This window comes from Urocitellus parryii, unplaced genomic scaffold, assembly GCF_045843805.1.
Source record: "Urocitellus parryii isolate mUroPar1 unplaced genomic scaffold, mUroPar1.hap1 Scaffold_67, whole genome shotgun sequence".
NCBI classification, from domain to species: domain Eukaryota; kingdom Metazoa; phylum Chordata; class Mammalia; order Rodentia; family Sciuridae; genus Urocitellus; species Urocitellus parryii.
In genome coordinates this window covers 1526311-1552949 of record NW_027554122.1, presented here as the reverse complement: position 1 = coordinate 1552949, position 26639 = coordinate 1526311, and the positions used below count along the sequence as shown (strand labels likewise).

The following is a 26639-nucleotide window of genomic DNA, read 5'->3' as shown; positions in this document are numbered from 1 at the left end:
AAAATAATTATTTCAGAAATCTATGCCATTTGAATTCTAGGAAAACAGGAGTAAAAATCACAACTCTCATTATTCTCCTAATAAGCTGCCAAACAGAGATAAATCTTTGTATTGAGGGTTTCACATGCCAAGTTCCAGCCCAGTATGGATAGTTCCATGGCAGAATACTTGAATTTGAAATAATTGTGGTACAAAAACACTACTTGACCCTTTAGGTATTGCAGTAAAAGCTGGCTGTGGCATCACTGTCTAATAACCAGTAAGTCTTGCTGCCACCATTGACCAAAGGCACTTGGATAATAAAGAATTCCACACTAGGCCATATGGTATACACACTATTACAAAAGTGTAAAATAAGGGTCAGTACTCTGGGTGGCTTGCCTGTTTGATTTATGTGGCCTTCAGCTATCAAACAAAGACTGCAAACGTAACTATGAATGGAAAAAAAGAAAATTCACAGGACAAAAAAGTCAACTAATTGTCATAATGTTTACAAATGTGATGAATACTAGTCTTGGCATTTCTTGTTATCCAACAATAAAAACAAAGGGATCTATTTTGCCCAAAGTAACTTCAACCAGTTACTTGATACCAAGAAATGCCCCCACCCTTCTCTATAGATCCTGTTGAGGTTTCTAATGGGTATTCTGTTTGTCACTTTATTCACAACGTTTACACACATTCATCTCTCCTATGTGACTTCAATATTAAAAATTATTATCTTCTCATTAACATTCTTGGATTTTTATGTTTGACCAGGACATGTTGCCAGATTATCTCCAATTGAATTCCAGTCATTCCTGCAACACCACCAGTTCTTCACGATTCTTTTTCCCCCAATCACAAGCCATGTGGTTTCAATGCACTTCAATTTTTATTCAATTAAAAAAGAATTCAACAAGTCAACTTTTCATAAACAAAACTTTGTTTGAGTATGCTACCATTTGCTTTAGGAGCTCAGTAAATATAAACATTAAACTTCAATATAAAATCTTTTAGAAACACCTTTAAAACGTTAAGCAATTGGACTTTACATCTCTTTTGTTTGTAATCACTGAGCCCATGAAAATCAAAGCCATATAAATTCTTGCATTACTAACAGTCAAGCTAGAACCTCTCAAAAAAAAATCCTTGGTCAAAGCTTTGAAATTCAGTAAAAATTCAGAAACAAGTGGGATTCAGAATACCCTGAGCACAAACTAGTGCAACACCACAAAACATGTTTGATCTTCCATCCAGAAAGAGGGGTGGCAGTCAAAAAGAAAAATGGAGGCGGGGGTTAAAGAGCAAGCAAATTCTGGCTTTTATTACACAAGCACGAAAACAAATTCCTTTGGAAAAGAATGACTTCTTCGGAGGACTGCCAGACCAGTGAGGTAGAGTCCGAAAGGGAGAAAACCAATCTGCCCCTATAGTCCTGGAGACTTGTCAATCTGGGGTTCCGAAGCAAAGGGACCTCCCCTGTTAGTCCTGCAGGCTCCTCCTTCGCAGACGCGGTGCGGGGAGGCGGCAGAGGGTACACCTGTCCCGGAGTTCCAGACGCGGGGACGCATCCCGGGGCTTGGGGCAGGGAGGCCATCCCGGGACTTCCTCGCGCACGTAACGTGCACTAGGGGACAGTCCTGGTGGAGTCTGTAAACACTCGACTGACACTTGTTCATTTCTCCAAGCAGAAACTCCATCTTGGGCCGGGGACCTGCAGGAGGCGCCCTCGGGGCGGCGTCTCAAGCCCGGGGCACCGGGAAGCGGCGGAGCCTCACCACGGGTTCCAGGTCCACTAGCAGGACTTGGCGCGCCTTGCAGTCGCGCTGCCGCCAGGCTGCGCTCGCCCCACACGTCGCCGCCGAAACGGATGGTGGGGAAGGTGGTCAGCGTCGGGGTGGCTGCCCTCCAGATCTCCTCCAGGGTGCGGCCCCCGAAGCAGGGCTCCGGCGCTGAGAGCTTCTCCAGGCAGGACTCCTCAGGGGCCGCCGGCGGCGGCAGCAGCGGTGGCGGTGACGGTGGAGGCGACGGGGGCAGCCGGGGCCGCCTCCTGCCCGCAGCGGCCGCCCGGGCTCCGCGGCGCCTCCTCCTGGCGGCCGCGCGGGGCTGGCCGGCGCGTCAGGCCGGGGGCGGTAGGGGGCTCCGGGGGGTCAGGCACCAGGGCTCGGCAGGAGGCGAAGCCGTAGACTTCCTTGCTGAGCAGGATGTGAGGGGAGAACTGGTGCTTGAGGCTGCAGAGGAAGCTCGAGAGCTCCGCATCCGAGCTCATGAACTCCGTGCTGCGGGACATGAACAGCTTGAAGGTATCGCCCAGCGCCTTGGTGCTGTCGACCGAGTACACCACCTTCTCCTCCCGCGCCTCCAGCCGGGCCCCTCCTCCCGCTCTAAAGCCGCGGCCCCTGGCGGCCACGGCCGGGGGCCGGCGCCAGAGCCTCTTCACGCTGCGCTACTTCGGAGGCCACTCGAGGCCGCCCTCGCTCGCCTGGTCTCGCTGTCGCCGCCGAGCCCGCCCGAGTCTGGCTTGGCTCAGCTGTGGTGGCCGCTGCTGGTGTCTCCAGCCTGGCGCCTCTCTCGCTACTTTTCTAGCCTCCCCCCCCCCCTTTTTTTTTTTTGGTACCAGGGCTTGAACTCGGGGCACTTGACCTCTGACCTACATACCCAACCCTATTTTGTAATTTTATTTAGATACAGGGTCTCAGTAAGTTGCTCAGTGCCTTGCTTTTGCTGAGGCTGGCTTGGAACCCGCAGTCCTCCTGTCTCAGCCTCCCCAGCCTTGGTATTCCTGGGGTGTGCCAGGTAGCTCAGTTTCCTCTTTAGAATTCTGGCCAGCAGTAACCCTCCTCCTTGCTTGTCTTCAGAATGACTCTTTTCATGTGTAATGTCTATCCTCTGCAGAAGTCAATACTGTCTAATCAAGGCATTATACATTTATTTCATAAATGCTAGGATTTGTGAAAATGTATGTTTAGGAATAACTTTTCAATATTACACAAAAAGCTGGACACTGAGTACTATGTATGTACTGATGACAACTGGGTTTAAAGGCATCTATGTGTGATTAAGCTTGTTTAAACTCTGGAGAATGTAGAGCTTATTGTTCACTTAAACTTTTACTGTAATACTGCTGATATACATACCATATCTTTGAAATTAGTTCCATATTAAGAAACAAAATGAGAATAAATATCACTGAGTGATTCTTATCATTTATGGGTAGGATCTACATTTAAAATACTTAAAAATTTGCTAATATAAACTATTTTAATTGCTAATTTTTTTGGAGCGGGTAGTGGTGGTTGAACCCAGGGCCAGCAGCTAAGCCACTAAGCAATATCCCTAGCCCATTTATTTTCTTTTTTTTTTTTTAATTTTGAGACAGGGTCTTGCTAAGTTGCTGAAGCTGACCTGGAACTTTTGATCCTCCTATCTCAGCCTCCAGAACTTCTGGGATTATAAGCATGTGTGCCCACATCCAGCCTTAATTGCTAATTCTGCTAAATAACTTCATAAAATTTGGAGTGATTTTTGCTCTTTTGCATAAATAAAGAGATGTCATATGTAGGTTCAAAATTTATATTGAGTTATATGCATTCATGAATATGTCAAAATTAACAATGTAAACTATAATGTACTAAAAACAAATAAAAAAGAAGAGAGAAAATAAATTTATGTTAAATAATATGAAAATTCACAATACTTTTATATCTGGTAAAATACTTTATTTTCACAGAAAAATTCATTTAAGCACTTTTTCCCCCTTCTTACCTATTTCATCTTTCCTCATATCTTTCAGCTTATCTACAGTAAGATTTTTTTCTTCTAATCTTGTTAGAATGTGTGGTGGTAACACTGCGAGGCTGAGAAAGGATGATTTCATGTTGAAAGCCATTCTCAGCAATTTAGCTAGGCCCTGAGCAATTTAGTAAGACCCTATTTCAAAATAAAAAAAAAAAAATAGAAAGGGTTAGAGATGTGGTTCAGTGATTTAGGGCCCGTAGTTTCAATCCCTAGTACTAAAATAAATAATTAAAAGAAAAAAGTAAAAAAGGACTGAGGATATATTTCAGTCATAGAGAGCCTCTCAGTTCAATCTGTAGTATTACGAAAAACAAAACAAAACAAAGAAAAGAAAAGAAATGAAAGACAAAGAAGACAAAAAATAACTTACTTTATTTCACATGATGGTTTAAATATATGAAGAATTTTTTTTTACCATAGCAGTTTTTAAAAGTTATAAATTAAATGAGCTGTAGATTTAGGGAACAATTTTCTTTCAGTACTCAATATTTAAAATCAGAGACCTATCATACTGGAATACATATATTAGGCCTTATATAAGATAGATTTGTTACTAAGCCAAACAAACCACTTACTTTCACCCCCAGTCCTGATTTACAAGCACAGGTTACATAAAAGATGTACAAATCAATATCTTTAATTCTAAGGAGAAACTGTAGTTCATAGAATTTCTCAAAGTAATGTATTCACAGAACAATAGAATTAATTCCTTGGTCTCTAGAGATAAACAAAGAAGAGAAAATGGGGAGTAAGATTCTTACCTGTGCAACATTTGCAGAATCTGACATAAGGGAGAAACTATCCGGCTCTCCTCGGCTGATGGAAGTTTGAAGTAAGATGTTTATTTTCCTATAACTATTTTCTACACCTCCAGGAGCTGAGAGTTCACAAAAAAATTTTAATAGAGCATCTAACTCCTCTATTTCTTCTTCTCTGACCTAGAAGAGTCAATATTTTTATAGTAATATTTGGTCTGATTTATTTAAAAACACATTGCATGTTTTTAAGGTTGCCTTTTAGTAAAATGTAATATTTTACTCTTGTACAGCTAAAACCCAGTAATTTTCCCATAGGTAAATTATATAATATGAAATTATGTTGAGGCAGGTACAATTATATTTTATTGTTCATCACCAATATTAAAGTTGCCATTGACACATAAAAATTTGATATGACACAAAAATTAAGTCATCTGACCTCACCATCCTTCAATTGATGAGGTTTCATTTTTTATTTGACCAGAGTAAAACCTCTGCCCAGACTGATTAGGGAAAACTTGATCATCTTCAAATGCATTCCTTATAGTCATATATTTTTATATGGTATAATGCATTCATAGCTTAAAGTTGTGAAGTACTATTTCAAAGTATTAAAGTTTTCACTGTTAATAACATTAAATTATAAAATGAGTAATACACAACCTATTTAAATTTCTTGACTTGGGATACAAAGCAAAGCATGATGTTAGGTATGCTGTGATATTATTATCTAGAACACTGAGTTTTCTTGTAAAATAGAAAACACTGCTGATACTCCAAATATGCCATATGGCTTTTTTATATTGTATCAGGAATAACAATTAATTTCAAACTTTCATAAATAAATAAATGTACATACCTGAATGAAACTTCAAGTAGTCTTACCTTGATCTGATCAAATTATTCGGCTTTGGAGACTATCTCAAATATGTCACCTTCTGTTTTGTGAGCATCGAAGAGTTCATTAAAGGTCTACCAAAGTAAGTGTCACATTTAATTAAAATAGAAGATCAAAAGATATTATCAAATTTATGAAAGATTAAAAACACTCCTAAACATAGTTAAGAAAGCCATTAGAACCAAAAAAAAAGATCAGTAAAATCATCTAATGAAATCTATACTAAATGTCTAAAAATGTTCAACATAACATTCTGGTCTTGACCTCAGTATAGGCATATGGAAATCTGCATCACTTACTAATTATAAGCTCACATACATCATATAAAATTCAGAGGGAAATAACTAGACAACATGCAATTCAAAGAGTCTCAAAATATGAATAACGAGAATACACAGAAAAATCAGTTAAAGGCCATACAGAAAAGACAAAGGTACTACACGGCTAGAGTTGCTGAAAAAGAACTGCAAAAAAGAAAGTGTTAGGGTGTAGTTTGGCAGCAGTCCACTAGCAAGAGGACAAATGAGAATGGCTGTCTCATGGAGACAATGAGATGAGAGTAGGTGATATAAGGAGGAAGGACTAGGTCTGGGATTGAGGAACCACCAAATCACAGCTCTGAGATAATATATAAAGAGGTCTTGCAGAAATCTAGTGTCATAAAATAGGTTATTCTGAAAAAATGAGGAAAACCCAGTAAGCACATAAAGGTGTTTTTCTGAAACCTGTTTTATATATAAGCAAATATTAAATCTACAAACCTGAGATTTCATATAAACTGAGTTTTTCTTTTTGATGATTTCTATTCTCCTATTTTAAAAACAACTTTATGTACAAAAGGCAAAAATGAATTTAAGAAAAAACTCAAAACACTATCTATTGAAAAAAGTATAAAAATTCAACTTAACCTATTTCAATCTCTTCATATTTAAGTATTCTCCCAACAGGTTATCATTGTATTGACATGTACTGATATATGTACATGAAAACACATAAAGAAATGTATATGCTTTTTAAAAGTAAAAATATTAAAGTATCACATCATCTTAAACAGGACGTTGTTAAAAAGCAACAAATCCTCTTATAATTGTATGGTCAAAATTGGCCTTAAAAGTTCCTTAAATTAACCATCTAGTACAAACAGGCTGAGTTGGTAATTTTAGTAGTTTCTTAAACTCTTCTTTAGTGTTTCTTACTAATATGCAATTTACTTTTCAACTTTTTATTCAAGGAAATAATTAAGCTATCAAGTCCATCTTAAAATCATTCTGGCACACACTCTGTAAGACTCACCAATAGGCTTCAACTATTTCAGGTGTATGTAGTGTTTAGGATATGTTCATGAAACAGAATGGCAGAAGAGCACCATTGCTATCTAAAATCATTTTTTTCTTGTCATTACTAAAAGTATATTGCTGAATTCATATAAACTAAATGTATTTGCTCATAAGTTGCTTTTGTTATTTGGCATCATTAATATATTTTGAAGTCTAGAAAGTATTTGACTGTAAAAACAAACATTTTTGCATTTGTTCCTCTTAGAATATTACCTCAATGGTATTGTATTTAATATAATAGTGGCTGGCGGTTCAACCCAAATCCGTTGAGGAAAAATAATCAGTTCTCTCTTCAAAATGAATCATCTGAGCTTTGTCTAGTTTTCGTCCAACTTCAATGACTAACTGTTCTCGATGCTTTCTTAATGTTGGGTCAATCTACAGGAAAGAAATATAAACACTTGATGTTTTAATTAGACTTTTAAAAACTTAATTTTGAACTGGTACTTTGAAGCATAAAATTATATGTATCAATGGTGTAAAGTGATTTTTCAATACAAAAATAAATATATTTTTGTGCAATATTTAAAACAGATTAAATACAACTATCTTTCAAACATTTATCATTTATTTATAGTAAAAACTTGGTACTCATTGATCAGTCTAACATTTATCATTTATTTATGATAAAAACTTAGTACTCATTGATGAGTCTCTCCCCATCCCTCTCTCCAGCCCCTGGTAACTACCATTCTATTTTCAACCTCTGTAACATCAACTTTTTGAGATTCTACACATGAATGCGATCAGGTGGTACCTGTTCTTTTGTACTTAGCTTATTTCACTTAACATAACGACATCCAGTTCCATCCCTGTTACTGCAAAGACAATATATCAGTCTTTTTTATAGCTGAATAATGCACCATTTGTGTATAGGTATTAGATTTTTCTTTATCCATTCATAAGCTGATGAACACTTAGGCTGCTTCCATTTCTTTGCATGGATAGTGCTGCAATGAACACAGGAGTACAGATGTTCTTCAACATACTGATTTCATTTCCTTTGGGTATATACCCAGTATTGAAGCTGCTGATCAGAGATTTTTCAATTATAAATTCTGAAGTACATTCTATACATTTAAGAAACGACTAGAAAATATTTTATTTGATTAAATAAAGAAAGCTTTAAAATTCATTAAAATTATCAATCTACATAGTCTTTTTGGATAATAAAACTATCAATCTGTACAGTCTCTTTAGATACCAATATTATTCTTCCATGGTCTTATAATCTTTAAGGTTATAGACACAGGGAATCGGGTATAAGGAAAAAAAATATCATCTTCTAATTCCCACACTTAAATAGGCACTTTAAATTACCAAATCATACTTCTATTTTATCAGTCATTTGGAGATATGATGGCAAAAATGCTTTCCCTGTCAAAGGTAAAATAAATGAATGGTTATCCCCTTAAAAATACAATTCTATTGTTTTAGTAATTTTCACAACTGTTGGTGGAAAAATCCATTTTTTCTATAATAATAATAGAAGCAAAGAATAAAATGAACTTGACAGTGAACTTTTATATAGTTTTAAAACTATTATAATTTTTTTCTAAGTATAAATTGATATTCAATACAAAATACTAACAAATATTCTTTTTGCTATGTATATACATGCACAACCATACTGTACAAGTGCACAACCATGCACATCTAAGTCTTGAAGATTAATCTCTTGTTATGAGCAATAATGTAAAATATGACCTTTAATGGGGTGTTGGAGAAGTAGTAAACCTCCTTAGAAATCTAATGAGTTAATACTTCCACCATTTGTTTTAACTTAGATCTTTATGGCAGCTTAAAAATGTTTTAAAAATCAGAAAAATTAGGCAAAAGGAAACCAACCGCAGATAAGTAACATAGCATCAAGAGTATTATCAGCAAATATTTGCTATAAGTGATACTATATATATCAGGTCCAAACTACTTGATTTCTTTTTGTCTATAAGGATTCTATAGATACAAATTTACAGAGCAACAAAATCAAAACATATAAGTTAAAAGAAAAAGTTAAGATATAGAACTGTAAATGCAGTAAAACTATGAATCCTGGGATGAAACAAAATTCCTCTTTCTTAAATACCAGAAAACCATGTTAAAGTTTTCATTATACAGCAAAAAAACTTTTGATATTAACCTAATACTTAAAAATCAATTGATGTGTTTATCTTATTCCATGGGATATTTAACCCATGAAAATACATGTACTTGTTTAATTTTAGTCCTTCAGAAAATTTTCATTGTACCTTTGACTATTCTCACAATGATCATATTTGTGATGAGAACATTTAGAGACACATTATTTAAAAAGTGCAAGGTCTGTTGGGATTGCTGGGTCACAGCAGCACAAATCACAATAGTCAAGTTATGTAACCAGTTCAGGTACCCATTAACATATGAACGAATGGAGAAAATATGGTATATGTAAAAAATGGAGTTTTATTCAGACATAAAGAAGAATGAAATTATGGCATTTGCTGGCAAATGGATGGAACTGGAGAACACCATGCTAAGTGAAATAAGCCAGACTCAAAAAGTCAAGGCCTTATGTTTTATCTCATGTGGAAGCAAGAGATAACTAAGGAACTAAAAAAATAGAGAAAGGGGGTGGGCAATGTCCCATGAAAATAGAACAGAGATCAGCGAAGTAGATAAAGGATACAGAGGGAAGGGAGAAGGGATGGAAAAGGGAGGAACTGAGTGAAGAAACTGACCAAATTATGCTATGCACATGTATGAATAACCCACAGTGATTCCCACCTTTATGTGTGTCTATAGAGTACCAGTTAAAAATTAATAAATATAAAAATGTATGAAATCACAGATTATAATGCAGTTATAAATTGCTTATAAAATAAGACATCCATTTGAAGATCAGCACATATTTTAACTGAGAAGCAGAAAAGTAGTGGAATTCTATGTAAAGAAGACCGAAGTATGAAAACCTAAGAATTTCAGATTACCAGCTTCAGAACTAGTTGCTACTACTATTCTTAATGTTTCCCCCCTAAGTCTTAAGTTTAAACTCTTCCATGGAAAAATCTACTGTACAAGAAAAGGAAAAATGAAAGAAAACCTCCAAAAGTTTGGCAATTGCTTTGATAACAAATGCACATTATATATATATATATATTTACCAATACATGCACACATTCAATGCATATGTATGTGTATTTATCAATACAATATTTGTGTGTATATATATTGGTAAATAGAGAAAAACTATAATTTTGAGTTACACTCAACCTCTTTGATAATTTTGACTCAACAGAAGTAAATATCATATGAAGATGGTGAAATAATGTTTTTATTACATTACAACTGAATTTTATCTGTAATTAGGAAGCATTTACAGTATATAAAGCAGAGTTCTAAAGAAAAGACAAGATCTGTAAGCCACATGGACCACACAACTATAAAGCTCATAGGAAGACCTGCTATCACGTGTATGTAATTCTCTGTCTATGCACACACATTGAATCATGAAACTGACTTTAAACTTTAAACTGTTAAGACAATAATGCTTTAATGCTATCTTTAATTTCACTATAGGGCATAGAAGGGACATGACAGGAGGAGTAGATTGTATATAACAAGCCTATCAACATTATTAATGGGAAAAGAGATTTAAATAAAGGAAAATAATTACAAGAAACAAATTTAATTTTTTTAGTGTATTTTAAAAAATGATTAAGGATCTTTATTTTTCTTCTAGGTCCATAACTCTTTTCAGATGAGGCAACAGTAGCAAATATTTATCCTCACATCATGAAAGGATTACAGAACCAAAAAGAAGGCTTGAGGGTTTTTTTTTAATAAATGAGTTTGAGTTTTCTACCTGATAAGCTTTGTGACTGATGCCATACACTAATGGATTTGCTCTCATCCATACATAAAGGTAAGTGTAACTTATCCACTTCACTGCTTCTTCCACGTTTGTGACTGTTCCCAGAGCAATCTGCAAATCAAAAATACAACAGAAATTAAAGGAATGCATTAAAGTCAAACATAAACAATACAGCAAAGGCCATTCTGCCAAAAATTAAGTTTTCAAAATAGATCATTGTGCCACATTTGAAAGTAGGTAAGCACAATCTTTGAAATGACTTCTCAGTTAATGAAAACAGCAGTCCTCTTTATTTCATTGAGAATAATACATTGGAAATGCTATCTTCCCAAACTGAACTTACTCAATGATGACATTTGATTGTTTTTCCCTGTATGGATTTTAATTCTACATAGCATTAAGGACATTTTTGACATTTGTTAATTCTTTTTCATATTCTGTATCCATTTTGTTTTAGTTTCATTTTATATTTATAAAACTACTGAGTATGTTTAAATTTAGGTGTACCAGAATAAAAATAACAAAATATGTGGCTGGGGTTGTAGGAGAGCACTTGTCTAAGCACATTTGAGGCACTGGGCTTAACCCTCAGCACCACATAAAAAAATAAACAAAATGAATAAAGATTAAAAAATAAAACTCAACATTATTTAAAAAATAATTAAATAGTAATTCTGTCGATCTTTATCCTGATTCTGCGCACTGTCATCAATAAAACCATAGAAGGTACAATGGTAGTTTTTACCTTTAGAGATACTCATTTAGAGGACTGCCAGTATAAACATACAATATGTGTATAATGGAAAATGCAATTATTTCTGCACAAAACAAAGCAAATTTATTGGTATTTAGACATATTAATATTTATGCTTTCAAAATCATACAAGAATAGGGTGTTTTTTAAAATTGGTAAACTTTAAAACAAGCAATGGGAAAATATGATATTTAAACATTTGAACCAAAGTAATCATTGGATGATTGTTTAGATTATATTCAGAAAGGAAATATAATGTTTAATATAGCATTTGAAGTGATTTGTAATATATTAAATAAAACCAAAGGTTAATAATTTAGAACACAATAATAAATATAAGATCTGTGTAATAAAGAGAAAGACATGATTAGATAAGAATATTAATTCAGAATTATAATGAGATGTATTCTTAAAATAGTTCCTTAGGCAAGGGAAGTAATTCTGCTTTTACTTAAAGTATCCTTTTTACTTTAACAATTAACCAAAGTTGTGAAACTTGACAGCTATAAATTTGTTCCTGAACCCATTTTTTTTTACTCACAGGAGGGGGAAAAAAGGAAAACAAATGGTGCCATTTTTGTACTAATATTGAAGAAAATAAAAATCTTCATGTTTGATTTAGTCGCTGTATTATAATTTTTAATTCTATATAACTTTTATTGTGAAATAAAAGTGTAGATGGACTGGGAGTGGTACAGTACATGATTAGTATGCAGAAGGTACTAGGTTCAATCCTGAGCACCAAACAAAACAAAATACAACAACAACAAAAAATTGTACATTTAGCTACTTTGAGTGAATTGAAGATGAGATACAGCAGCATATAATTTTCACTGTAATATTACATCATAGTATTTGTTATTTAAAAAGTGGGACAACCAAAAGTAAAAAAAAAAAAAAAAAAACATAAGAAGATTCTGCCTATTTGCTTCTAAATTTATACTAGTTTACTTAAAAATGACCAAGCCATCCATACTATAAGTAAATAAGTACATATCCTAAATGTAAACTGTAAAGCTTTTCAGAAAATGAAAAGCAGTAAGAATTAAAATTAAGCCAATAAGAGAGTTGTGTAGGATGTTTAAACAGTTTTTCCAGTCTGCTTAGGTAAATAAAACTAGTTTGATGATACAGATAAATAGCTGAGAGTCTCACCTATTTCTGATTTTATTATTTGCAAGTCAAAAATGTATTGTCATATAACCCATATATTCCTTTATAGTGACCTATATTCTCTTATTACTTTACGTTATTACTTTAAAATAACAACCTATATTCATTCCGTTTTGACCTTATGATGCTCTTTTAAAATACTATACAAATCTCAAGAGACAAAAATTTTATAAAGGACAATTTAAAAATCAGACTTATCAAATAAACATCAATAATTACCTATTTCTATTAGTTATAAGATTAGAAGAAAAAGTAGGTATCAAAAATTAGATCATGTAATGGAAATCTTCTAAAAATTCATTAAAAGGGAAGAGATTATCCAGAAAAAAATAAATGTAATGGTACACCTTACTTTGAGACTAATCCTTGAATGCCACCTAGTGACAAAATTAAAAATTTTCTTGAAAATATTTGCTGTCGCCTAGTGGCTATCTGATACAGGAGCCTTTCATAAAACAAGTATTTTTTTCCATACTCTCGCTTTTTGAAATTTATTCATTTATCTCCATAATCATAACAAATCACTAAAAAGCCTGTATATAATTTAAGGTACAATGGATATGGTAACAAATAGTATGGTCCCTGACCTCACTTCTCTAGTCATGGAGGTGAGACATGTATAAGTAATTAAGATGACAAATAGAAGCCCAACATCCACAGAGTCTAGCACATACCAGATACTCAAAAATATAACATGTAAAAATGACATTAGTGTATAGTGTATTAAAATTAATTCTTCCTTAACAATAATAAAATCAACTCCAAATTTGGTAATTCAGAAATCAGACTCAAGTGTCACTTAATATTTATCTATTTAAACTTTAGTCTTTAAGGTTATCTTATTTATTTTTACTATATGTGTGTTTAAAAAACTACTTAAAACCATTCATATAGTTTCTATCAACTTTATATAGTTTTTAGAAACTAAATAAGCAAATATAATCATGAGTATAATTTTTAATTTATATATATATATATATATATATATATATATATATATATATACTGCTTAAGTAGGGATACATATGAAGGGATCATCAGAAAATAGTGATACTATATTGCTTACCAACTTGGAACAGGCACTTATTGAATTTTCACAATGAGAGCATCTATATTTCATAAAAAAGAAAATTGGGCCTTTCTAAGTGAAGTGAGTAGAGTAATAGCTTCCTAGGGCAGAAGGCCTATGTTGAGGAGTAATGAGAATCAGAAGTGGGAAGGGTAGTCAGACTGTGGAGGTTTTAACTCAAGAGCCAGTATAGGTACAACATCCTGAAGAGACAAGAACTCTGTGTACACAAAGAATGTATATGTTAGGATATAGAATAATTAACAAAGTTATAAAGTATGGAATATAGGGATTAGAACAGAGAATACACTGAGAAACATGAATACATTTTAATTAGCCTGAAATACATATATCAGTGTTTCTCACAGTGCAAAATTAAGTGGCTCTTTATAGGAAAGGGATTTGTTACTTCTCAACTTTAGCATTATGAAGTCAGCCCCATTAGGCATCAATCAGCAAAGATGTCTCATAAAATGTTTGCATTAAATTATACTTCATAAAATATTTTCTCCAATTTTTCTAAACTCATGGTCAAAATTGATATTCATGAAATCAAATATATTAATAAAGGCAACATTACTATCCTAACATAATCTTTATGTTGATTAGTGATATTTTAGAGTCTTGCGAAGATTTTTTTGCAGGCTAAGGACTTACAAATCTATTATCTTAAGAATGCAGCACAGATTTATGTTATAAACCAATTTCACACTTGATGTGTACAGATGACTAAGTTTAATTTCACATTCAACTATAATTTAAAGGAGTTTGTTTCATTAACAGGAAAATTTACTGTAACAGGGAGCTCTTCCAGTAAACCAAGATATGAGCAAGTTTAGCAATGGCTATACTTCATAATAATAACTAAAAATTTTCAATCTATATGTTTCAATATTTAAATGACCTTTAAATCACTAAATGGAATTGTGCTCAGAGTGTGTTGACATTTCTGAAAATGACATTTCTAGCAAGTACTTTAATTAATATGAGATGAACTTAAGGGCTATTTTTATACGCAGGGCTAGATCACACAGTTTAACTGGTGCTACTTTTTCGTCCCCAGGAAAGAGTTCCCTGAGGTAAAGAGCATTGTTTTACTTACTTTGTGTCTTCTGCATAATAACATCAACACATTGTGACTACCACTTACAAAAACTATCAAGAACCAATTCTAGGTGTGCTAAGATTTAGTATTCCTTGACATGCTCTTTAAGCTAAATTTTAGAAAAACAGGATTATTTTTTTTACTGTAAATGTTAAGAGAAATTATGGCTACCATTTTGGAAAATGTTTAGTTAAGGTTTTAGAAGAAAAGAAGGGAGAATCTTAATGTAGGGTAATGTATTTTTTTTAACTTATTACATTTTTAATAAGATTACAGAAGTCTTAAGCAACAATGAAAATATCTTGGTTAGAGCTAAATAGACCACAGTTTGAATGTTATTTCTAAAAATTATAACTTAGTGACCCTGGGCAGTTACACGTCTCTCTGAGTATAATATCTACTTAGCAGGTCTGACAGAATAAGAGAATGTACATGAAGCACCCAGCAGTTTCTAGCCTATGCTACTATTACCATCACTTTAGAGTAATAGATTTTTATCCCATTATAAACAGTCTTGGCCCAGACCTAATTACTTACACCATGTCATCAGGGTAGGCAATGAGGACCAAAATTGAGCTATGATAATATTTTCTTTGGAGTCAAATTTTATTTTTTAATCTCTTTTTGTTGTCCTGTAATTTTGTTAAGGTAAACCAGTGCTCTTCATGCTTTTTTTTCTTACTTTCAAACTTATCTTCCAAAACTTATCTATCCTCTGAACTCAGACTAAGTTTACTATCATCATGAAAAAAGCCTTTTTTGATAGCCCCAGTTCAAACATATTTTCTCCTTCTACCAAGTACTTCTATGGAAGTTGTCATTTTCTTTCCATGTCTTTTTTTCTCCTTTTGGACTATATGCTTCTTAACAGAAGAACTACATAATGTAGAGTGTGTCTTTCATTCTCCATAAAGAGTCTTGTAAATAACCCGAATAGAATATCTATAGGCTGTTTAAGAAGTACGCCAGATAGACATACACACAATAAGTAATATTTGATTGTAAATATGATTGTGAATATTTCATTCATTTATTCAATATTTACATCTTAGCTAAATTACCTAAATTATTTGAGTTAACTTTAAAAAAAAAAGGATACTGAGGTAGGAAAGTGTTGAATACTTGTGCAGTCATTAAAAATGTCATGAAAACATTGCACTTAATTTTGAACATTCATTTGAAAGTTTGATATATATACTCTAAATTGTAAAAATGTTTATTTTCTTTACCAGTTGAGATGTTACCTATGCTTTCCAGGTCCATTATTTAAATCCTATTATTAAAGTCTCCCCTCACACACTCCCACATGCCTACACACACACATTTGAAATAAAACATTATACTCTTGCTCAATTTAGGCAATCACATTTTACATAACAAAGATAATCAAATGACCTAATAAAGACAAGAAAGCTTCATAAACCTTAGAAAAACTTCATACAAATATTAATCATCAATTGAGCACTAAACATATCAGTTATTGCTATTTCTGTTTCCCTGATTTGTAAACTTTGGATTGTATTTCTGATCTATAGCAAAACCTCATAGATTGCAAGTGTGATCATTTAACAATGAGTTCCTGTCAGTATTGTTGTCTACATTTATACTGCTGTGAGTTAATCAACAATATTGCCCCCCACCACCCTAGCCTCTTTTGTCTTATGACTATATAGCATAATCTGTATACCTAAATACTACAAAGCAAAAACCAACTCAACCTTTATCGTTATTCTTAAAGCTGACAATTCTATCCCAACTTATGGCTGATCAGATCTTACCTCTGCATTTAGGTTATCTGCAAGACTTTCCAGAAACTGACTCTCAATTGGGTTTTGTTCAGTGAGCAGAGTGAGGTAATGGCTGAGTTTATCATGTGTTGTTATAATGACTCCTTCCCCAAATTTGTCAAATTGTGGTTGTCCAGCTCGGCCAAATATCTGCATGACATCTAAAATTCCAAGGTCAATAAAGGAGCCTCTTTTTGCAGCATATATTTGTGTTCCCTAGATAAGGAAAAGTTAATAAAAATTTACATAAGTATACATAAATATAATCCTGAAGAGCTGAATACTGAAATTGGGCAAATACAGTAAGATCTCAAAAGTGTACTTTAACTAATCCCTTCATCATCTGTGATAGTTACATTTTTACAATATAAACTGAATTTTATTGGAGAAAATATTTTTTCTCTTATATAAATTAACATTCAAAGAAACAGCCAAATCACAATATTTTTTCTAAATAAATCAATCCATAGGTTTGTTTTAACACTCACACGAATCTGTATCAAAAGAAGGTAAGCTCCTACCTTAATAATAACAGTGTGAGCAGGGAGATTGAAACCCCAGGCTAATGTAGCTGTACAGACTCCAGGTAGTGTCATCAATCCCCATATATACTACCAGAAACAACAGCACAAACATCCCCATTTCTGGTTAAAACCTCCTATATTTCAAGTTTGCCAAACTAATGTTTCTTCTCTTTTTTTAAAGAGAGAGAGAGAGAGAGAGAGAGAGAGAGAGAGAGAGAGAGAGAGAGAGAGAGAGAATTATTTATTTATTTATTTACTTACTTACTTACTTATTTATTATTAGTCATACATGCTAGCAGAATGTATTTTGACATATAATACATTCATGGAATGTACATACATCAATCATTTTGTCTATTCTATTCTGCTGTCCTTCCTATCCTCATTACTCCTCCCCTCCTCTCACATCCTTTCTCTCTTTCCAATGTAATGTGACACACTTTTTTTTCTTTTTGTCATTACAACATCATATATGTATTGTATATAATAATGAGGTTCTCCTTCCATCTTCCATGCAACTCCCCTTTTCCCTTTTTCCCTCCCACCTCTCTTCCCTATTTAATGGTAGCCTTCTTCTCATGCTCTTCCTCCCTGTCCCATTTTGAGTCATCCGCCTTATATCAGAGAAGACATTTGGCATTTGTTTTTTAGGGATTGGCTAACTTCACTTAGCATAATCTGCTCTAATGCCATCCATTTGCCTGGAAATGCCATGATCTTGTTATTTTTTAGTGCCGAGTAATATTCCATTATGTATAAATGCCCCATTTTTAATCCATTCATCTATTGAAGGGCATCTAGGTTGGTTCCACATTCTAGCTATTGTGAATTGTGCTGCTCTAAACATTGATGTGGCTGTGTCCCTGTAGTATGCTCTTTTAAGGTCTTTTGGGTATAGTCCAAGAAGGGCAATAGCTGGGTCAAATGGTGGTTCCATTCCCAGCTTTCCAAGGAATCTCCATACTGCTTTCTAAATTAGCTGCACCAATTTGCAGTCCCACTAGCAATGTATGAGTGTACCTCCCCCCCCCCGTGCATCCTCACCAGCACTTATTGTTGTTTGACTTCATAATGGCTGCCATTTTTATTGGAGTGAGATGGTATCTTAGAGTAGTTTTAATTTGCACTTCTCTGATTGCTAGAGATGGTGAGCATTTTTTCATGTATTGGTTGATTGATTGTATATCCTCTTCTGAGAAGTTTCTGTTCAAGTCCTTGGCCCATTTGTTGATTGGGTTATTTGCTTTTATGTTGTTTAACTTTTTGAGTTCTTTCTATATTCTAGAGATTAGAGCTCTATCTGATGTTTGAGGGGTAAAAATTTGTTCTTGGTTTGTTTTTGGTTTTAACTCTTGAGCTATAGGAGTCTTATTAAGAAATTTGGGGCCTTCCCCCATGTGATGAAGATTAGGGCCAACTTTATCTTCTATTAGACGCATTGTCTCTGGTCTGATTCATAGCTCCTTGGTCCATTTTGAGTTCACTTTTGTGCATGGTGAGAGAGAGGGATTCAATTTCATTTTGTTGCATATGGATTTCCAGTTCTCGCAGCACCATTTGTTGAAGATGTTATCCTTTCTCCATTGCATGGTTTTAGCACCTTTGTCAAATATAAGATAGTTGTAATTTTGTGGATTGGTCTCTGTGTCCTCTATTCTGTATCATTGGTCCACCTGCCTGTTTTGGTACCAGTACCATGCTGGTTTTGTTACTATTGTTCTATAGTATAGTTTAAAATCTGGAATCACGATACCACCAATTTCACTCTTCCTGCTTAGAATTACGTTAGCTATTCTGGTTCTCTTATTTTTCCAGATGAATTTCATGATTGCTTTTTCTCTTTCTGCAAGGAATGTCATTGGGATTTTGATGGGAATTGTATTGAATCTGTAAATTGCTTTTGATAATATGGCCATCTTAATAATATTAATTCTACCAATCCATGAGCAAGGTAAATCCTTCCATCTTCTAAGGTCTTCTTCTATTTCTTTCTTCAGGGTTCTGTAGTTTTCATTGTATAGATCTTTCACCTCTTTTGTTAGAGCCCACTTTTTGTGCTTAATTATACTTAAAGATCACAATTTTTCTATTTTCTTTCAATTTATCAGCTGTATTACAGTAATACCCTTCTCCTACACAACTTGGCCTTTATTCTTACTCTTTCTCTAGCTTAGATAGCAGTGCCTAGTGAAAAACTTTGGGTTTTTCAACTGGTTTTTAAAAACTCTATCTACACTAGACTGGGGATGGAGTTAAGTGGCATAAGACTTGCCTAGTGTGTGGGAGAACCTGGGTTCTATCCCCAGCATGGCAAAAAAAAAAAAAGATTTAACCCTAATAATTATATTTACACTTAAGCACCTTGGTGAACTATAAACTTTCAAAAAAAATCATCCATAACTGATTTATGAAAGAGGTATATAATATTGTACTGAGCAAGATAATGGTTTTATCTTGGATGAACTTAAGTTATGATGGAAGAGGCTGAGACTTTCACAAAATCTATAAGTTAAAATGTATTTTTCTGTACTGATAGAAAGATACACTACAAATAATTTTTCTCATGTCTTAGTTTTTTATTCCACACTTTCACAAGCATTTTAAATTTCTTTTCTTTATAACTCTTCAAAACAAAAAAGAATACTGGGTAAGAGACGAAGGGGTTAAAGATGTAAGTAAGCTATAAAACAATGCAATATACTCGAGAGCAAAGTATAATCAATACAGAAATATGGCAGCTTTAGTGACAAAATATGTAACATAAAGAGACTTGGACTAGAGGACAAGCTGGTTTCTAATCTGCTATGTATGAAAATACAGGTCACTTGATTAAAAAAACATTAAAATAAATTTTATAACAACAAATTATAAAACATCAAATTGATAAATATTTTAATTCCTAGTTTTTAGTTTGAAATATATTAAAATATTGGGGTTCTATGTTTATTTTGCCATCCTTATTGTTCTACCAACTAGGTTCCCAAAACTTTGCAGAATTTTGCTTCCTCATCTCAACAAAAAAATTTAGGAAAGATTTAAGATTTAAATGTAGAAAACAAACTTTAAATCTATCAGAAGAAAAATACAGGAGTTCATAAACTTGGTATACACTAGGAATTCCAAGAAAACATAATAAAACAAAAAAGGTACAAACCATAAAGGAGTTGACAAATTTGACTACCTTACAATTAGTCTGCATGGCAAGAGCAGATGGAGTTGGCTCATTTCATCTTATTCTTGCTTATTACATGTAAAAACTCTAGAGAAAATGGATGAAATGGACATCAGGAAGCTCTAAAAAGTGGAAATGAAGTAGGACTATATGAAGACCTCAGGACTCCAGAAAAGAACTGGCAGTGAGTAGCTGGCTTTGCTTTCTTTGCTGCCTATATATCCCAGACTGGCAAAGCAGCTTACAGCTCAGAATGTCAATGAAGTGGTACTCCCTCCTGAAACAATCCAAAAAATATAGAAAAACAACAATAACAAGATGAGACTGCTCTTTCTATACAAAGGCAAAGAGAGGAAAAACCCAATAAACACAATCTGTGTGACAAGAGCCAAAAACCATAAAAGAAAACAGTGGTCCTTCCCCAACTGTGTGCAGACACTGGCACAGTGGGGTAGGAATAGGTACAGAGTCCTAACCACTGTCGCACCTAGGTAGTAACAAGTAACAAGATTTAAACACCAACTAGACTTTGATAATGAAACTAATACTGAAAAGATCCCACAATCAACTTAAAATAATGTTTACCAAGAATCAGGAAAATCTCAACTCAGAAGAAACAGTAGATGCCAATATGAGAGACAAAGATTTTGGAAAAATATGACAAGACTTTCAAATACAAAGACAAAAGGTATAAAAAGTTCTTCAAGGATCCTTCAAACACCCTTGAAACAAATGAGAAAATAAAATGTCTCATCAAAGAAACACAAATATAAAAAAATAGAAGTTTAGAATTGAAAAATTTAATAACCTAAATTAAAAACTCATTAGAAGTGCTCAAGAGCAAAATGTAGGTAATAGAAGAAACAATGAACTAAAAAAGAGATTAATACAGGGCTGAATGTAGCTCAGTGGCAAAGTGTCTGCATCACATTCACTTAGCCCAAAAGACAAAAAAAAAATAACCCCACCAAGAAAAAATAGAAAAATTAAAAAGAGAACAATAGAAATTATCCAAACTGAACAACAGAGAAAAAAAGAAATCTCTCCATCCTGTGAGACAACATTAAAAGATCTAATAGTCTGGTCAATGAATTCAGTAAGGAAAGAAGAGAGGGTGATGAATTCAAGAAATAAAGGCTCAACCTTTCCCAAATCTGACAAAAGAAAAATTCACAGAAAAACAATCTGATAAAATCAACAGATTCCAGAAGCTAAGGAAACACCAAACATGGTAAGCACAAAGAAATCTATAATAAGGCACACCATACATAAACTTCTAGAAACTGACGGCAAAGAAAGGATCTTAAAAGCAGCCCAACACAAACAACATATTACACATGAAAGAACAACAACTTTAATGGATTGGGTTTCTCCTTAGAAACTATTAAGGCTCGAAAACAGTGACAGTGCATTTATCAAGGCTTGAAAGAAAAGACTGACAATTCACAAACCTATTTCCAGAAAAAAAAAAGTCCTTCAGGAATAAAGATGAAATAAAGACATTCTCAGATTTTATGCAGAAAGGTAGCAATAGTAAGTCATTCATACAATATACAAATATCCAGATAAAACTGCAACCTGAACACATGTAATATTAATCCAACTCCATTTGCCCTAAGTACCATATATACATATTCTCAGAGAAATAATCAATTGACTCTATACTAAGAAAAAACCCTTGAGAGACAAGGAAATGAAAGCAGTGTGACATCAACCTCGAGTGTGACCTGAGTTTATAAGCACCCATGCCACCCATACCCTCACAACCAACGTTGATGGAGCTCTCTCTAGCAGAGTAATACAAAATAAATTGGAGGTTCACTTACCTGTTGCTCAGGCACTTAAGAGATTGAACATAATCACCTTCCATTCCCAATCAAAACAGAAACAAAATCAAAACCTTAAATAACCCAACTCTTCAACAATGAAAACAACAAAAGCTGTGGAGATCAACAGCACCAATGTCAAGCAAGCAAATATAAAAAGAGAATAAAAATTTCAAAACTCAGCAAATGTCTTGCTTTGACACAGAGGACAGGAGAAATCATTATTCTAAAGTATATGACCAGTGTTTTATAACTTCAAAATTAATAGCAGAGAACAATTAAATATAAGAAAGGATCCTTATCCTTATATAACACGAATCTGAAAAGTTATATCCATGTTTTTAGCAATGACAAATTACTGAATTTTTTCAAATTTGATCAAAATTACTTTTTGGCTGAACACCAAAAAAGTATTTGTTGTCTGTATTAACTGTTTCTCCTGATTATAACTATTAGAATTATATAATTATGTCTCATAAAAGAAAATTGTATATTCAAGTCTCAATAAAATCATAATTGCTGCCAGACCCGATGGTCCCTCTTGAACCACAAAATAGATCACATCTCATATTACATTTAATTTATACAAGATTCCTAACAAGCTAGGTAGTTGGACTTAATTCAATAAGCAATAAAGAACCAATGAAAGTCTAGGAACAAGGAAATGATATGATCAGAGCAGCATGACAGAAAATTTGCAAATGAGATTAATTTGCCTTCTCATGTTTACAAGAAAAAAGGAGGGAGGGGGGTAATAGTATCCACACGGATAAAATCAGAGGAAAATTTAAAATATATTTAATTTAGTTAAATATTGGGAAACTTACCAAAAAATATAAAATGGAAATAATTTTAAAAGCTAATAAAATTACAAAATTGAAAAAAGTAGGAAAAAGCTGGTTAAAAATAAAACTTGAATGTGCGTTTTTTCCCACATGCTTTGCTTTACTTCCTGCTTTGTTCTTTCTATAGCCCAATCCAAAAGGCCATGATAGCAGTCTTTCCATCTGTTAGAATCTACGAGATGGACAGATGGAAAGGATAGAGGTTATTGACTATGTAGTTTCAGTTCATCAATGTTTTCTTCACTTTTTTTCCTCGCTTAATAGATACTGGAGATGATGAAATAGAAAAAGCTCTATTAAGACTGCTGAAAACAGAAGAGTTGCTTGACTTGTACTGGAGCTACAGGCTGAGATAGATTGGATTATTGGCCATAGTCTGCCCCCTCCCTTGGAGCACCTGCAGGGTGCCTCCCACTAAAGGTGGAGGGTCCTCCCTGTCTCATGACTTGGAACTCACCCAAGACACATGCTTTGGATTTAGAAATATGACAAAGTAGAGGCCTGAAATGTGTTTGCTGTGTACCTCTGTCATGATCATTAAAACAATATGGCCCTGCTAGCCCACTAGTTCCAGAAAGAGGACCATGGAATTTTAGTTCAGGAATCCCAGCTGAAAGATTTGCAGCCCAAATCAGAGCTTCCCAGTTACACCTGAGCCTAGAGCTTCCTGATTGTGATACCTCAATGCGCATGATCCCTTGAGGGACTTTGAGACATTGTGGCTCTTTATTACACAATATTATCCAGGCAATGGCTAACATGTACACAGGCCACAGTGATGCATTCCTTAACCGGACATCTTATGTAATTTTTGTGTTTTAGTTAGTGAATTACTGCTCTAAATTAAGAGTCACAACAAGGGGGGACAGTTTATCTACACCCTCAGTGGTGTACCTGTGAGTTAAGTTCCCTAGCCCTGAACCTCCCCTTCCCACTTCCCACTTCCCACATCCCACATCACCTCTCCTATCTGCCAACGCAAAACAGGGCACATGGAGCCCAACCCACACAGTGCGAAGTTTAGCAGCCAGTGGGAATATCTGACCCAAGAAGAACAAATCAGAGGCTGTGTTAAGTGTCTTTCTAAAGAGTAGAAAATGATGAAGAGGTGGGGAAGTCCTGTCCCCGGAACTGAGAGCTCTGAAACCATAAGCCAGAATAGAAACCTTCCTCCCTTAAATTGTGTATGTCAGGTATTTTGGTCACAGCAACTAAAACATGACTAATAGAATCACTTCTATTCCCTTATATTTTTAAACTGCTATGTCAAACTTTAAAATCTCATTATAGAGTTTTTGGTCTTTTTTAAATCTCAAACTATAACAGATTTCATTTACATGAAAATGCATACACATGTTCATCCATAAAAATTAATGAATACCACCACTTTTATAGGATGTAAAAGGTAAAATGTCTTCTGAGAAAATCTTTAACTCATGTGACAGAATAAAAACTTTTGAAAGTGCTCTGTGCATTAATTACCTTCAGAAATTCTATTTCAGCAAACTTAGAAGGCTTCTCTTAGAAGTTTCAAACAAGGAAAATTTAGATTTGCTTCTAGTGTACTGCCTACCATAGAGTCAGCACTTGCTGATGCCTCCTGGAGGATTTAAAAGCTGATTGGCCCACTGCACTATACATTTTATTGTTATACACACACAAATAAAGAGCAGCAGAGAAGAGCTGGAGTAAACCACCAACTGGTAAAATCATCTCAAGTAATGAAAATTCTAAGAATAAACCCTGGGTGAAGAGAAAACTAGCAGGAGGAAAAAAACTAAATGTCAAAAGTAAAGAAACAATAAAGAAATTTATTGTTTTTTTAAAAGGTGTTTTCACATGGGATGCTGTTTTGTAACCTAATTCTCATTGCTGAAGCCTCTGAACTAAAGTTTTTAGTGGAAAAACTGTGTGACAAAAATCATATACATTTTTAAAAATATTTCACTTTGAAGAAATCTTTCAATGGCTAAAAAAGTGTACTCTCCTGATAGAAATAAAAAATGGTGCAGAATCAGATACAACACCTTTGTGCTTATGCAAAACATGAAGTTAGACTCAGAGTCATGGAAAAGACCAGATTAGTTTAAAATGTTTATTGACTACTTTGAAGTAACATGGTTGACTTTTTGGTCCAATACGTTCTTACTCTTTCTCAATATGTTCTTGTGCCTACCTCACTATCAGTAGGATGACATCAATGGATGATGTTTTTTTTTTTTTTTTTTTTGGATTGGGGATTGAATGCAAGGGAACTTAACCACCAAGCGATATTCCCAGCAATTTCTCCTTTTTATAGAGACAGGGTCTCACTAAGTTGGTTAGGGCCTCACTGACTTTTAACTTACAATCCCTAAGAGCCATGGGATTATGGTCATGTGCCATTGCACCTGGCAGCAAACACATTTTCTTAATTTTTTTTTGAGAGAGAGAGAGAGAGAGAGAGAGAATTTTAATATTTATTTTTTAGTTTTCGGTGGACACAACATCCTTGTCTGTATGTGGTGCCAAGGATCGAACCCGGGCCACATACATGCCAGGCGAGCACGCTATCACTTCAGCCACATCCACAGCCCCAGCAAACACATTTTTAAAAAAGAAAAAAAAAAAAAACAAGGGTGCTGGGGTTGTGGATCAGTGGTGGAGCACTCTTCTCACAGGTTTGAGGCCCTGGGTTCGATTCTCAGCACCATATAAAAATAATAAATAAAATAAAGTTGTTGTGTCCAACTACAACTACAAAAAAATAAATATTTAATTTAAAAAATGAAGCATCTCTTATCACTTATCCTGGTGTTTCCAAGGCAAAATCAGGAACTCACTTTTCCTGATGTTATGGTTGAAATATACTTTTATGCATGTTTGCAGAAATAAAATTTCAATTTAAGGAGTGTATATCAGCAGCTTTGATAAACAATAAGTTTCCAGAATTAATTATTCAAAGAGCAAAAACTGTTATTTCTTGAATTATTCAGGATTTTGTTCTGGGTAGTTTTAAATGTTCTTATTGAAGAAGAGTATTAAGGAATGAATTAATCTATTCAACAAGAATTCTTTGATCTTTCACTACATCTAAGGCCTTTGCTTGCTGCTTAGAATATAAAATTCAATCAGAGCCAATTGTAAGTGTTCAGATTTACTATCTTGTAGTACCCATCACATAAACCAAAATTCTAGTACAGGTTGCAGTGGTAGAAATCTATCTAGATTCATTAGGAAAACACACACACACACACACACACACACAGGCAATAAAAGACTAATCCTTTGGACTTAATCAAAATATAAAACTTTTTTGCATCAAATAAAAACATTAAATAAATGAAAAAAAACCTACAGAATGGGAAAATAAATTTGTAAATCTTGTGTTTAACAGGGACTTATATTCAGGCTCCATAAAGAATTCTCACAATTCAAGAATGAAAAGTAAATAACCCAATTTAGAAAGATGGAAAGAATGTGAACAGACTTTTCTCCAAAGTGGACATATGAATGTATAAAGAACGCATGAAAGATGTTCAAACCATTAGTTAATAAGGATCTGAACATCAAAATCAATGAATGAATAGTTATAATCCAAAACATAGATCATAGCAATGTTGGAGAGGATTTGAGAAACCTGAAAGCCCCTCATCCGTGATTACGTGGTGGTTTCTAACAGGCTTATGCATCAGACTCATTGGGCAGAGTTTGCAACATACACATTCCCAGACCAAAGCCCCAGAGAACCTCACTTACCAGGGACCCCTGTAGGTGGCCAG

The 26639-nt window shown here is 34.1% G+C and overlaps 2 pseudogenes; both read right to left on the bottom strand.

The window, feature by feature from the left end:
- LOC144252906 (activating signal cointegrator 1 complex subunit 3-like) overlaps positions 1–17107 on the bottom strand; it is a 43214-nt pseudogene extending 26107 nt beyond the window's left edge.
- LOC144252922 (coiled-coil domain-containing protein 71L-like) lies at positions 1648–2428 on the bottom strand (annotated as a pseudogene).
- Positions 17108–26639: the final 9532 nt, after the last annotated feature.